Source organism: Papio anubis, unplaced genomic scaffold, assembly GCF_008728515.1.
Source record: "Papio anubis isolate 15944 unplaced genomic scaffold, Panubis1.0 scaffold394, whole genome shotgun sequence".
Classification (NCBI taxonomy): domain Eukaryota; kingdom Metazoa; phylum Chordata; class Mammalia; order Primates; family Cercopithecidae; genus Papio; species Papio anubis.
In genome coordinates, this window is record NW_022164101.1 from 41111 (window position 1) to 53999 (window position 12889).

Consider the following 12889-nt stretch of genomic DNA (forward strand, 5'->3'; position numbering starts at 1 on the left):
TTGTTCCTTAAGGTTTTGCTAAGGAATTGGGATGATTATTATATAGTTTCTTGAATCTAGGTGAAGGGTGAAAGATGTAATCTGATATCCTCAATCAGAGCCTTCCTAGATTTAGTATTGGCCAGGATCTGCTGATACAGTTCCAAGGGCAATTCCAGATGGTGGAAGTTAAACTCAATTATTGCCCATACTCCTAGTTTGTACACTGACTTCTTCAGAATTGGTCATCACCATATCATATACATGCCTAATCAGCTTTTTAAAAATTATTATTTTCAATGCTTCTTTACAGTAAGTATTGTCCTGGAACAGGTTATATTTCATGTACTGCCAAAGATAAGCCTCAGATCACCTGGCAGGTCTTAACACATAAGTCTGAAGTCTGAATTTTGCATGTCTAAACTGCATAAACACCAGGCAATTGTTTATTTCTTGCCCCTGGTTCTGGAAAAGTCAAGTCTTTTTTGATAGGCCTCCATTTGAGAGCCCAAGCTGCAGACTCCAATTGTGATCTCTCTGCGTACCAGAACATTGAAGTGTTTCTCCCACACAAAGGTCATAACCAGCCCCTCTTCAAATTGTCCCCTTCTTTTGATCAGTTTTTGCAGAAGGTCTCTCCCCTTGTAATTGTAATCCCATTCATTCATGTGTTTGTTTGTTAATTCACTGGGAGCAAAGCAGTTTATACCAAACTGCTTTCCTTCAAACAAGTTTTCTTCTTTCCACGCTGCTTTTGCTCTGCTTTCTGTCTCTGTCTCTTAAGGTTGGTCCCAGCCCACTAATGCTGTTTATCATGCTGCTGAAACTTCCTAGGACTCTGGGGCTTTTCCTAGCTTGATCCATACTTTTTAGTCTCAGGTAACTATTCATTTTTTTTCATTTGTCTTTCTTAATAATTTGGCTGGGAAATCCTAAGAAGACAGGAATCTTTCATTTGTTCTTCATTATAAATCAAGGCTCTTTTCCTTTGTAATGTATTTTAAAAGGAATCTTCCCTTGATTCATCCTGGATTTCTTTTAGCTTTGGCTTCTGCTTCTAGTGTTTTTCTGGCTAATTGACCTAGTCTTTTAATTCATTTTGATTTCATTCTGTCCAGAACTATAAAAATTGGTTGAAGGAGTCATGTAATTTTACTTTAATTTCCTTGTGGACAGGGTGAGGTGGCTTACACCACCTGTAATCCCCGTATTCTGGGAAGTCAAGGCAGGGGGATCCCTTGAGTCTAGGAGGTCAAAGATACAATGAGCCATGATTGCACCAGTACACTCCAGCCAGGGCAACAGAGTGAAAACCCATGTAAAAAAAATAAAAAGTAAAATATGTCTTTGTGCATGAATTGACTACCTGCTTGTGCATGAAGCCTTTATTTTCCCCATTGGACTACACACCATACCTTGGTTACATACAAGTCATATTTTATCATATTATTAGAAATTACATTATTGTTGTTCCCCTTTCTTGAGCACATTATCACATGCCAGACCTGTGCCGACTACTTTGTAAATATTTGTCCGTGTTTTCCTTGGAATACAATAAATAGGCCATGAAGATACTTGTTACAAAAACTGAGATCAATGTACAAATACATTTCAAGGGTGTTCCTTATTATATTCATTTCTTAGCTACTTAAGTATGCTGAAAAATTCCAATTTCCTAGCCTACTTAACCAGAATTTCCCCCAAATTGATACGTATTGACATTTCACAAAACCAGTCTTTTTGTGGAATACACTTTGGCAATGGCAACCTTGTGTCCATTTTTCATTACAGGAAACCAGGAAGGTAGATGTCAGTCAGTATCCTCACTTATAGATATATGGATAATTTCAAAATGATTAAGATCCTTATTCAGTTGTTCAAGTAGTGAAATAACACAGTTAGGAATCAAACGTTGAGCTGTCTGACTCCAAGGCCTATGATCTTAATTCCTCTGTTATTTTTACTTCAACATTTCTAATGTTGTAGAAAACTTATTTTCAGCCAGTGATATTTTTCTGCCATTTAGCTTTCTGAATTCCCACAAACTGATCAATTTGGCATGCACTATTTGGATCTGAAGGAAGATAAGATTTGCAATGCTTTGTGATCTCCTTAGCCAGGTTTTCCCTTTACCAGAACACTTCTGTGACATTTATCCATTTTGATGACTCAATTCAGTGGTGTTCTGGAGCAATCTCATCCTGGCTCCTGAGAACCAGTTGTAATATTTCCAGGAATTTTCTGAGCCAGTTGATAAACACACCCTTAACTCAAAATTAAGCTATATAAACCTACAATTAAATTTTATATTAAAAACAAACAATAATTGCTTCAAACTCATCAATTCCTAATTATTTTACTCGTCCCTACGTGCTTGAGGGTTTTTTACGTCCATTGTGGCTGTTTGGTAGAAATGCTATATAATTGGTAGAAATGCTATATAAAAATGTGCTCAACACATCTCTTTCCATAACATTGATAACTTGAAATTGACCATGGTGGGGGTATTTATACCACACACACACACACAAATGCAAACTTCACAGATCACAGCTTGATTTATTGTTTTGTTGATTGTCTATACGTGTACCTTCCTAGATGGTAGCACCAAGGCACATGTGGCTATCAAGCACTTGAAATATGACTAATACAAATTAAGATGTGTTAGAAGTATAAAATATACATTGGATTTTGAAGGCAATATGGAGAAAAGCAGTAAAATATCTCTACTAATTTGTATATCTCCTACAGCTTGAGATTATACTATTTTGAATATATTTGTTCAAATAAGATATATTATCAAAGTTAATTTTAATCTGTTTATTTTTAAAATAGATACTAGAAATTTATACATACATGGCTCACATAATATTTCTATTGGACAGTGGCCTAGACTTTAAAAAGTGATGATGGAGAAAAACGTTAGCAATACAGATTAAACTTAAAAGTATGTTTTTCCTTTACTCATTACATTGTGAATACTGCGTACACACACACAGACACACACACACACAGATAAATAATCTTCCAGTATTTAAAGACTGTTATCTGGTTTAGCAAAGAAGCTACTCATATTATTGACAAACAAGTGAAGTTTTGACATATATATTCGTTGTTTTACTTTAGTCTTACTTATTAACATAGATGAAAATATAAACCAGCACTTATTTTAAAACTATATTTATTCGTAAATTGCAAATGTAGATTTACTATGTACGGATGTGTTTTGGCAAATATCAGTGAAAGCATCCCATGAGGGTCAATTGGCTACATGTAATTTACAATAAAAAGTGCTTTGTAGTTTATTATTTGTAAGTTTTGTTTGATACATCCTTTATATCACTAACATTTATAATGTGCATATACATAGACATGTACATTTTTTTCTGAAAGCAAGTTATTAAACATTTGCCAGCACACCACTGGTTCAACTCCAGCCCTTTTATCAGCTGCCGTTGTCCGTCAACTCTTCATTCCTGTAAAATTAGCATCTTACAACACATCTTTGCATATCACATTGGCAAAATAACTATGGTCAGAAACTGAAGAACATACAATTAAAACATATAAAAATGAAGAAAATAAAGTTGATCCATATAGAAATGCAGCAAAAAGACTGATTAGAACTTAAAAATCTCAAGATAATTTTTGAGGTAAGTCAACTGTGTTCAATATAGAAAAGTAAGAAATCAAAGTTAATAAAATCGCTTCTCTGACTTTTTAAATTCAACAAATGTCTTTCCAAAAATAGAATTTAAAAGAATTTAAACAATTTAAATTTATTTAGGTGACATTCGGCACTTGCTGTTTTTTGACAAGGGCTGTGGTTATTTATTTTTAGCTCAGAATCAGGTCTTTATGTTTACCTAAGCCTGCTTCATTAAGTTTGAGACAGCCCATCTGTGTGCTTCATTAATCAAATTATCACACAAAAAGTGTAGAACCACCACTCTGGCAAGTGCTGTGATGAGTGGCCTACCCTCCAAAGTAAGAGAAGCCTGCTCTGAGGCTGTGGAAGTGTGAGGTGTGAAGCCCTAGGAAGAAGGAGGAAAGGATGGTAAGATGCCTTCTGGGTGCAGAAAGCAGCAGGGGAACATGCCCTGTTGGGGGAGGGAGCACCACAAATAAAAGGGACTGAAAGAGGCTTTTGAGCATAGAACAAAGAAAAGGAGAAGGAAGTTGCTTCAAGGTAAGGCCAGAGAGGTAGGACGGCTCAGATCTACATGTAAACACGTTAACAGTATTCTATTTCACCTTGCGAGCTGTTAAAAGTGAACTAAATGTGACCCGAGAAGGACTCTGTACTTCTATATTTGAGTCCTTGTGGACAAATTGCAACCTAGCTTAATAGGTAGACAAAATTGAAAACCTAACTTAGGAGTATGCACCTGTAACAATAGCTGGGTCTTGGCCAATCCCAGCGCTGGACTTCAACCAGTCATACACTGCTGAGTGTTCAAACTGTGTTCAAATAAGACAAACGCCAGCCTGTAACCAATTCAGCTGCTCTGTACCTCACTTCCCAATTTCTGTACGTTATTTACCTTTTTTGTCTATAAATATTCTTCCACCACGTGGCTGCACTGGAGTCTCTGTGAATCTGCTGTGATTCTGGGGGCTGCCCAATTTGTGAACTGTTTGTTGCTCATTTAAGCTCCTTTAAGTTTAATTCGGCTGAACTTTTCCTTTTTTTTTTTCAAGTGTTCTGAATCTTCTTTATTAGACAGCACAGAAATAATGGGTTTAGATTATATTACAAAAAGAGCTCAAACTGTTCAAATACAGCAACTGGGCTTGCTAGGGCACAGAAGGGGGAATTCTTCAGACTACTATACAGGGACACAAAGACTCCTCATCCTAAACAAAGTATTAAGGTACATAGAGAAGTTTCTTGTAAGACAGAAAACAGAGAAATCCACAGTAACTCTAACACATTCCTTAAGGAATAAGCATGTATTTGTAGGAAGCAAACATAACTTTCCATAGAGAAACCACTTTCACAGGATGATTAGGTGGACCTGCAATGAAGAAAATACAGTTCAAAAGATGGGTTCAGACTTACACCAAGTTTTCACTAAAATGTTTTAAAAAAAAGACCCTTCTCTGTATCAAAAGAATTTTTAAAAAATACATCACAGATAAAATAAATCTCAGGAAAGGTCGAGGTCCTGTTCAGAGACATACGTTTGCAAATTAATGTAAATTTTAAAGTTTGACAACAAAAATACTGTTTGGAACTACCTAGAATAGGCCAAGCTAAGTTCGTGTTCTGTTTTAGTGTATTACATTGAAATGAATCTCATTCTCACTATAATTTTTTTCTTCTTAACCTTAATCACCAGCTGCTGGTCAACTGAAATGGACATGAGAACTATATAAATGTCAGAGAAATATGTAAACCTCATTAATGTTTCCAAAAATTCATTTAGAGATAGAAAGAGGTCCAAATAGATGCCTGTCTAAATGCAGTGCAATTACGTTACAATTATCTTTCCAAATACACAGATACGTTCTGTCTTTTCTCAGCTCATTACTGACTCAAACAATTTGCCCTTCTGGGATCAATTGTTTGCTAATAAATAATCGTTTACAGTCACAAAATGATATTAGGAGGTTTTCTTATTAGTTTTCCTACTGCACCCTAATACGATGGAAAACTGGCTGATTCCCAAGAATCTAACCTTAACCTCGCTTTGTTTAACAGCCCAGGAAATGATGAACCATCTGCGTCAGAAAATAATGGACGGCCAAGAGGAAATACTGTTTAATTGTAGATTAACCTCCTCATGAAGCAGTCTGAAGCAGCTTTAGAATTAGCAACTATAACCAGAAAAAGAAACAAATGGCTCATGAGCGTTTTCCTCTAACATTTAAGATCCAGAAAGAATGCAAAGGGATTTTTATTACATTTATCTACAAACATTCATTTCCACAGTGGAAACAAAAAATCATCAAGGTCAAAACTGATTCTCAAAACTGCAGTCACTGCCCTCCAATTTTGTTTGCCCAAATACCTTTAATGCAGCAAACCATCAAACCATCTCATGCACTTAAGAAACTGTTTATTTTTTAAAAAATTCAAAAACCTCTTTTCCATTATTTTCAGGTTGTTATAATATTAAAATTAATATTTTCCCTGGTTTCTTTAATATTAACAAATCCACCATTGGGGAGCACAAATTGTTTTATTATCATCAACATGGCACTTAAGCAAATGAAATCTTGTCAAGTACATGGTGACTTGGGTTTTGTTTCTGCATCTGTCACTTGGCGAATGAAGATACCATCTTCAGGGTGTTCCCTGTCATCCATTTCATACATATATGATGATGTTATTGCAAGCATAGTCCCATCATTACTGAAGGCAAGTGATGCGATGCTCGTGGGGTACCGATGGAACTGGCACAGTCGCTTTTTGTTAAATGGATCGCAAATACTTCCAAAGCCATCAGAACTACTTGTGGCAAATGTATTGTGGATATTGTGAAAAGAAATGGCATTGACTGGGTAAATCTGCTGAATATTATTTTCTTTTAGTCTGTGACATTTGAAGGCACACTTCTTCTTCTGTACCTCAGGGCTTGGGTCCAAATACTCAACGGCCACTCGGCCTTCAATAGAACTTAATACATAAGCCTGCTTGTTTGGAAAGGCTCGTATGCAACGAGTCTGGTATTTCAGGCTGGACTCCCTGCGCTGCTGCACGTAACCCATGTTCTGTAAGTCTCACACCAACACTGCGGCCTGCTGTTCCCACAATCAGCCGGTCTCCAGACACTGAGAGGGTATATATACCTTTTCAGGCTGAGAGAAGGTCCCGGCATTACAAGGAGTTCTGGAATCCCACAATTAAACTGTCTGATCCCAATTTCCAGTGACCACCACATTCACTTCTGGACAGTATGCAACACATCTGATAGGGGCATCATGGGTCCCAACAAGATTTTCTTGATCAATGTTCAAATCATGCATTTTCAATTGATGGTCTAGTCCTCCACTCCAGGCATGCATTGGATGGTAGAAGGCGCAGTCCAGGACGGCGCCGGTGCGCTGGTACTTGAGCCGCACGGAGTTGGCCGGCACACCGTAGAGGCGCACGGACGTGTCCCAGGAGGAGACAAGCAGGAAATGGGAGGTGCTGGGGCTAAACTTCACCGAGGAGATGCCATCCTCGGGTGGCTGGTTCAGCTTGAACTCGTTAGAACTGGTCGTCTTGGGCTCCCCTCAGAAGCAACGTTTCCACTACTTGCCGCTCTCTGCCGCCTCCGCCGCCTCCTTGCTTCCCTCAGAGCACTCTGAAGTTTTTCTTTCATCAGAGAGATGAGAGGCCATTGAGGTGGCAGTGGCGGACGGGAGGGCAGCAGCATTGATGGACATGGATGAGAGCAGGTGTGCATTCTACGAGGTCAATGCTAACTATAGAAAAAGCAATTGGGTGGGAGGAGATACAGTATGGAGAAAGGAGGATGCATTCTAGGAAGTTATTCCCAGGTAGGTGAGAGAATATAGTACTTTGGAGTAGAGACATAGTAGTGGAGAAGGAAAAAGTGGGTAAGTCGAGAAACTTACAGGAGGCGAAATCACCAGGATTTGATGTAATCTCTACTGAAAACAAACACCGTGCTTCTCACAGAATTAAAAAAAGCCATAGGCCAGGCCTTGCTAGGGCATGTGCAGTCAGCTGTTTTATCTAGCAATTGGAGGGAATTTGTGCTGATCAAGTACGCATTTGTTGTTTCCATTTAGATCTAGAAAAAAGGATCTGAGCGACAAGCTTAGATGCATTGTCTGCGTCTCAGGAACAGAACAAAGCACACTGGCTCAGGCACGAGGAAGCCACTCCCCAATCCTGCCTTTCAGGTGCCAATGGAGAACAACCCCTTCAGCCGAACCATGGTGCTTTACATCTCTCTCCAAACTCCCAGATCTCCTGAGCGGAGATGGTTGATTAAGGCTCTTATCTTTCACGTTCTAAAATCAATTTAATGTTGTTCAGAGCCAGCAATGTTAAAATATATTTGTATTTTGAAACAAAGTTAACGTAGAGAAATGAAAAATAAAATGTTGAGAATTTTACATTTAATTGCAGATATAATTATGTGTTCTGTATGTTACTTAGTTTTCTATCTTAAATAGTTTGAAGGTAAACACGTTTTTTACTTTTTTTTTTTTTTTTTTTTTTGAGACAGAGTCTTGCTCTGTCGCCAGGCTGGAGTGCAGTGGCGTGATCTCAGCTCACCGCAACCTCTGCCTCCCGGGTCAAGTAATTCTCCTACCTCAGTCCCCCGAGTAGCTGGGACTACAGGCGGGCGCCAGCACGCCCCGCTAATTTTTTTGTGTTTTAGTAGAGATGGGATTTCACCATGTTGACCAGGATGGTCTCCATCTCCTGACCTCGTGATCCGCCTGTCTCGACCGACCTTCCAAAGCACTGGGATTACAGGCCAGAGCCAACGTGCCCAGCGTACTTTTTAAAAATTTTTTTAATTGGGAATGTTCTCTACTAAAAAAAGTAACAGCATTCACCATTTTCCTCAATCTTGGATGTCAGATCTCTCTCTCTCGGTGAAACAGATTTTCTAATCTTTCTATCTGCTGTAAAACTTCAAAAAAAAAAAAAAAAAAAACAGATTGGGCAACATAGTGAGACCTTGACTCTTAACACAAAAATGTTAAAAATTGGCCGGGCCTGGTGGTGCGTGCCTATAGTCCCAGCTACTCAGGAGGCTGAGGCGAGAGGATTGCTTGAGCCCAGGATTTCGAGGCTGCAGTGAGCTACAATTGCACCACTATACCCGAGCCTGGGCAACAGAGCAAGACCCTATCTCAAAAAAAGTTCTTCAGAAAAAATATATATACAAGTGTTTGCATAGAGAGTACCAAGATATGACAAGTTACTCAATTTTATAGCCTTCAAAAATCAATCACGCAGTAGAACTCTGTAGGTTTCCACTTAAGTGATATATAATACTGCCAAAAAAGAGAAATATTTATGGCAGTTTTTTAAAGTTTGCTTAAATCTGATTTTTCCCCCACATTGAAAGTCATCCATTTTGTTCTATTTAATTAGAACATGATGGGCAAAAGTGTTAACCTTTCCTCAGGTAATTGTTCATCAAAATCATCATGTCATTGTGCCATGTGACAAGTTTCATATTTGATTAGAAAAATCCTTGGGCTAAAATTAATTTTTTGAGATAAATGTCACTGTGATCGTAATGATTGTACACCAGATTTGTTTGCTCTTCAAATTCAATATGCACCATGCATTCTCTACACATACTGACCTGTTTCATGTTATCCTATATGTTGTAGGAAGGCAAGGCCCAGCTGTGCTGTTGTATGTCAGGGAGCTTACAGAGCAGCGCTAAAGAGGGCAGTCATTTGGGCACTAATGGAATAGGAAACAGGAAATAGAGCCTTCGCTATCTCAGTGGACATACTTTAATGATACCTGTATTTTTTCTTTTTATGACAAGGCAAGAAACAAGATGGTCAATAATCACTACAACAGAATATAATTATAGAATAATTTTACTTGTAGTGCATATTGTCAAAAATCTTATTCTAAAGGCCTTCTACAGATAATTAAGGTCATAGCAGCTGTTGACAAATAGCAAGGAAAAAGGAGTGTTAGCTATTTTACTATGATGTAATGGATGCCTTAGAAACCTGGATGAAATAAGGATCTCTGAAACCAAGAAGGTACATTTCCGCACTCATTGTTAAAGGTGATGCGATTACTGTGGCAAATTTCAAGGCTTTTTCTAAGGTAATAATGATATTGAGAGAGGTGACATATTTGATCAGTTACTAAATGCCATGTCTTCTTCTTAAGACTCTACACGCTTTGTCTTATTCATTCTTCACAACAAGTTTATGAGATGAGTCATATTAACCTCTTTTTAGGTAAGAAAATGGGGTACAGAAACAGTAAGGTGCAGAGTTAGTGCCAGATCCCAAAGATAAGGGAAGTAAATGGCATGTTTTCTATTAGTTGAACCAATTGCTTATAAATATGTTGTGAAATTGTGAAATATACACACGTTGTGAAAAAATCATCATGCAAATTTCAGCATTTTGTAAAAAGACGTCCTCTTGTTGATTATTATAGAAATCTATTCATGCATGTTTCATCACTGTTGTGCATCTGTGTGTGTGTGTGTGTGTGCGCGCGCATGTGTGTGTGGCTCTTGCTGAACTGCTTGACTCTGAGGAACTGCTTGCTCTTATATAACTTCACTACATAGGATTACACTTCTGACTACAGGTTTTGCAGTTTATATCACCCCAGTAGTCAGTGAGGAAAATATTCAAAAGAAACACATAGAAATACATCCTTTAATTTGCCCCTATTCATTCACAAAGGAAATTAAATTGTCTTCCAAAACATGAATGACAGACAACAGTTAAGAGGAAATAACACAGATTCAGGAAGGTTAGAGAATACTGAGTCACACGTTTAAACAACTAAGCATCATTCTTAAAAAGCGTCATTGTGACCAACCTAGAAACCTGTATAAATAATTCTTTGCTTGCTTTACCAAGAGGTGTAATTGAAGTCAGAAGCTCTATAAATAAGAGTGCTTTTTTGTTCTGTGCCTTGCACTGCCTTTTGTGGATACAATTGTATAAAACCACATGTGCTGTTTCCCACTTACCCTGTTAACAGATAGCTCTGTTTATTCTCATTAAGAAAAAAAAATCTATAGCTAAGTTCAAATGAACAAGTTGAACAAGTTTAAAAACTAAATTTTAACCATTGATATATCTTAACTGAATCCTAACCATTGATATATCTCCTCAAGAAGATGGATTGCCCTCTTATCTAAAGGGACTGGTTATATAATCTGTCTTAACCTCTTGGGCGAAGTGAAGGCCCTGCTCTCTTAATCTCACACTCTGACTGTAGGGTATTTCTTCCGTTTCTTTTGTGCTCCTTTGCTAAGCAATGCCAATCTAATAAAACTCATCTAAGTCAATACACTAACACTTGGTAGCATTTCAAGAGATTTTTAAAAAGCTTTCATTGTATGATCTACCAGTGAGGTGCACACATATTCACACTTAATGTGCTCTGTGAACACACAGATTTCTTAACATCCCCGTGAGAAACAGTATAGTGGAGTGATTAAGAAAAGGGCTCTGGAGGAAAACTTTCTGAGTGTGAATCCTGCAACTGGCTTTGTAAACTTGGTCAAGCTTTTTAAACCGTTTGAGCCTCAGTTTTCTTATATTTAAACTTGCAGAACCAGTAAAGACAATACTAGATGATTTTAACCAACATGTTTGAAGCATTTAAAATATGCCAGGCATTGTTCTAATCACTTACATTAAATCATTAGGTCCTCACTACGACCCTAAGGAGCAGGTACTACTATTATTATCCCATTTTAAATAAAGAAGCAGAGGCACAAAGAAGTTATTTACTCAAGGTTACACAAGATAACTGCCCTGTCTTTAGTTAAAATGTGGATATTTTGTTTATTGTAGATTTATTTGGATTACTTTTGATTTTTAAATACAATATTAGAATGTTATTTATTTAATAGCTGAGTTTTTTGGTGCCCTGTTAAATTTTGTACCTGAAATAAATGCCTCCTTTGCTTCACCCTCGTCCCAGCTTTGAGTTGTTTATCAGTAACAGTTATTGAGGGAATTAAATGAGGTAATGCGTGTGGAATACTTTGCACTGCCAGGGCTCTATTAAATGGTAGCTGTCCTTATTATTCTTTCGTGTAAATAAATAAAAACAGGGCAATTTTTCTAAATAAACACATAATGAAAGTTTGAAGAATTTATAATTCTTGCCTCTCTCTTCATATAATAGAACTTTAAAAGTCTGCTTTTATATCTAAAATTACCAAAACTTTTATAATACTTCCTCCTTTTCCAAAACACTTTTATATATAATATATATTATATGTGTGCTATGTTATACACACACGAAGTTTCAGCTTTACAACAAAATTAGGAAGATAGGGAGAGTATCTATTATCTTCTTCTTAAAAGATGGAAAACAACAAACTCAGTGGGATTAAGTTGTTTGCTCACCCAGATAACTAGTCATGAAAAGCGTTACATTGTCTTTTCTACACCTTTAAGGGGAATTCTTAGTCATTGCATGAGGCAGACACTTTCCTGCCTCAAAATCTGCATAATGTTACGTCAGGAGTCTGATGTGCACAATTTCTGCCTGCTTGATCTTCTGTTCTTCTGCAGACAAAGTGATGAAGTGGGTAGGATAACCAGGGAAAATGCTCCTCATTGCTGAATGCCTCCAACCCTTTGTTTTCTCCCTGAATGAGCCATAAACACTTGCTGCTTCTCTTGGGAGCCAAGGTGGGGGAGGGGTGGGGGGCAGGGAGTTGTGGTTAGCAACCAAATTAAGAATTTAAAATTCTTCTTTGTTGCTCTTATGTTTTCAAGGTTGTCTAAAAGAAACATGTATTTTCAGACAGTAGTGAATCCTGAGTTGATTAAAAAATTAAAAGAAACATGCAAGTGTTTTATAACTTATGAAATGACATTTTTAAAAAAAACCCTCTGAGTCTTTAGTTTGTGAGTATTCAAACTACATTATCCTTCATGGCTATACCTAGAATACTTAGAAAAATTATTATGATGACTTCATTTCCTGAAATAATTTAATTTTAAGGATATTTGTTTTCAGCCTGTGCTTTATGATTAAGATTATCTTGTCCTTTCTCATTTCAGATTTTGATTATAGTTTCCTCATTACAGAATGACACTTAATCACAGTGTGAATAGTAATGCTCCTAATTTTCCAGAAATAATGCATAAGCTTATGACTTCTGAAATGATCTGCTCACACTTGTGCTCCTACAGGGGAAGGACAGCTTTGGTGCAAATATCTTTTGCAAGGAAAATGGAAACAACAAAGATACAA

The 12889-nt window shown here is 37.3% G+C and overlaps 1 pseudogene across 1 annotated transcript; it reads right to left on the reverse strand.

The window, feature by feature from the left end:
- Positions 1-5896: 5896 nt before the first annotated feature.
- Positions 5897-8108, reverse strand: LOC101000287 (annotated as a pseudogene). The gene has a single exon (XR_001905685.3). The product of XR_001905685.3 is annotated as a mitotic checkpoint protein BUB3 pseudogene (transcript).
- Positions 8109-12889: the final 4781 nt, after the last annotated feature.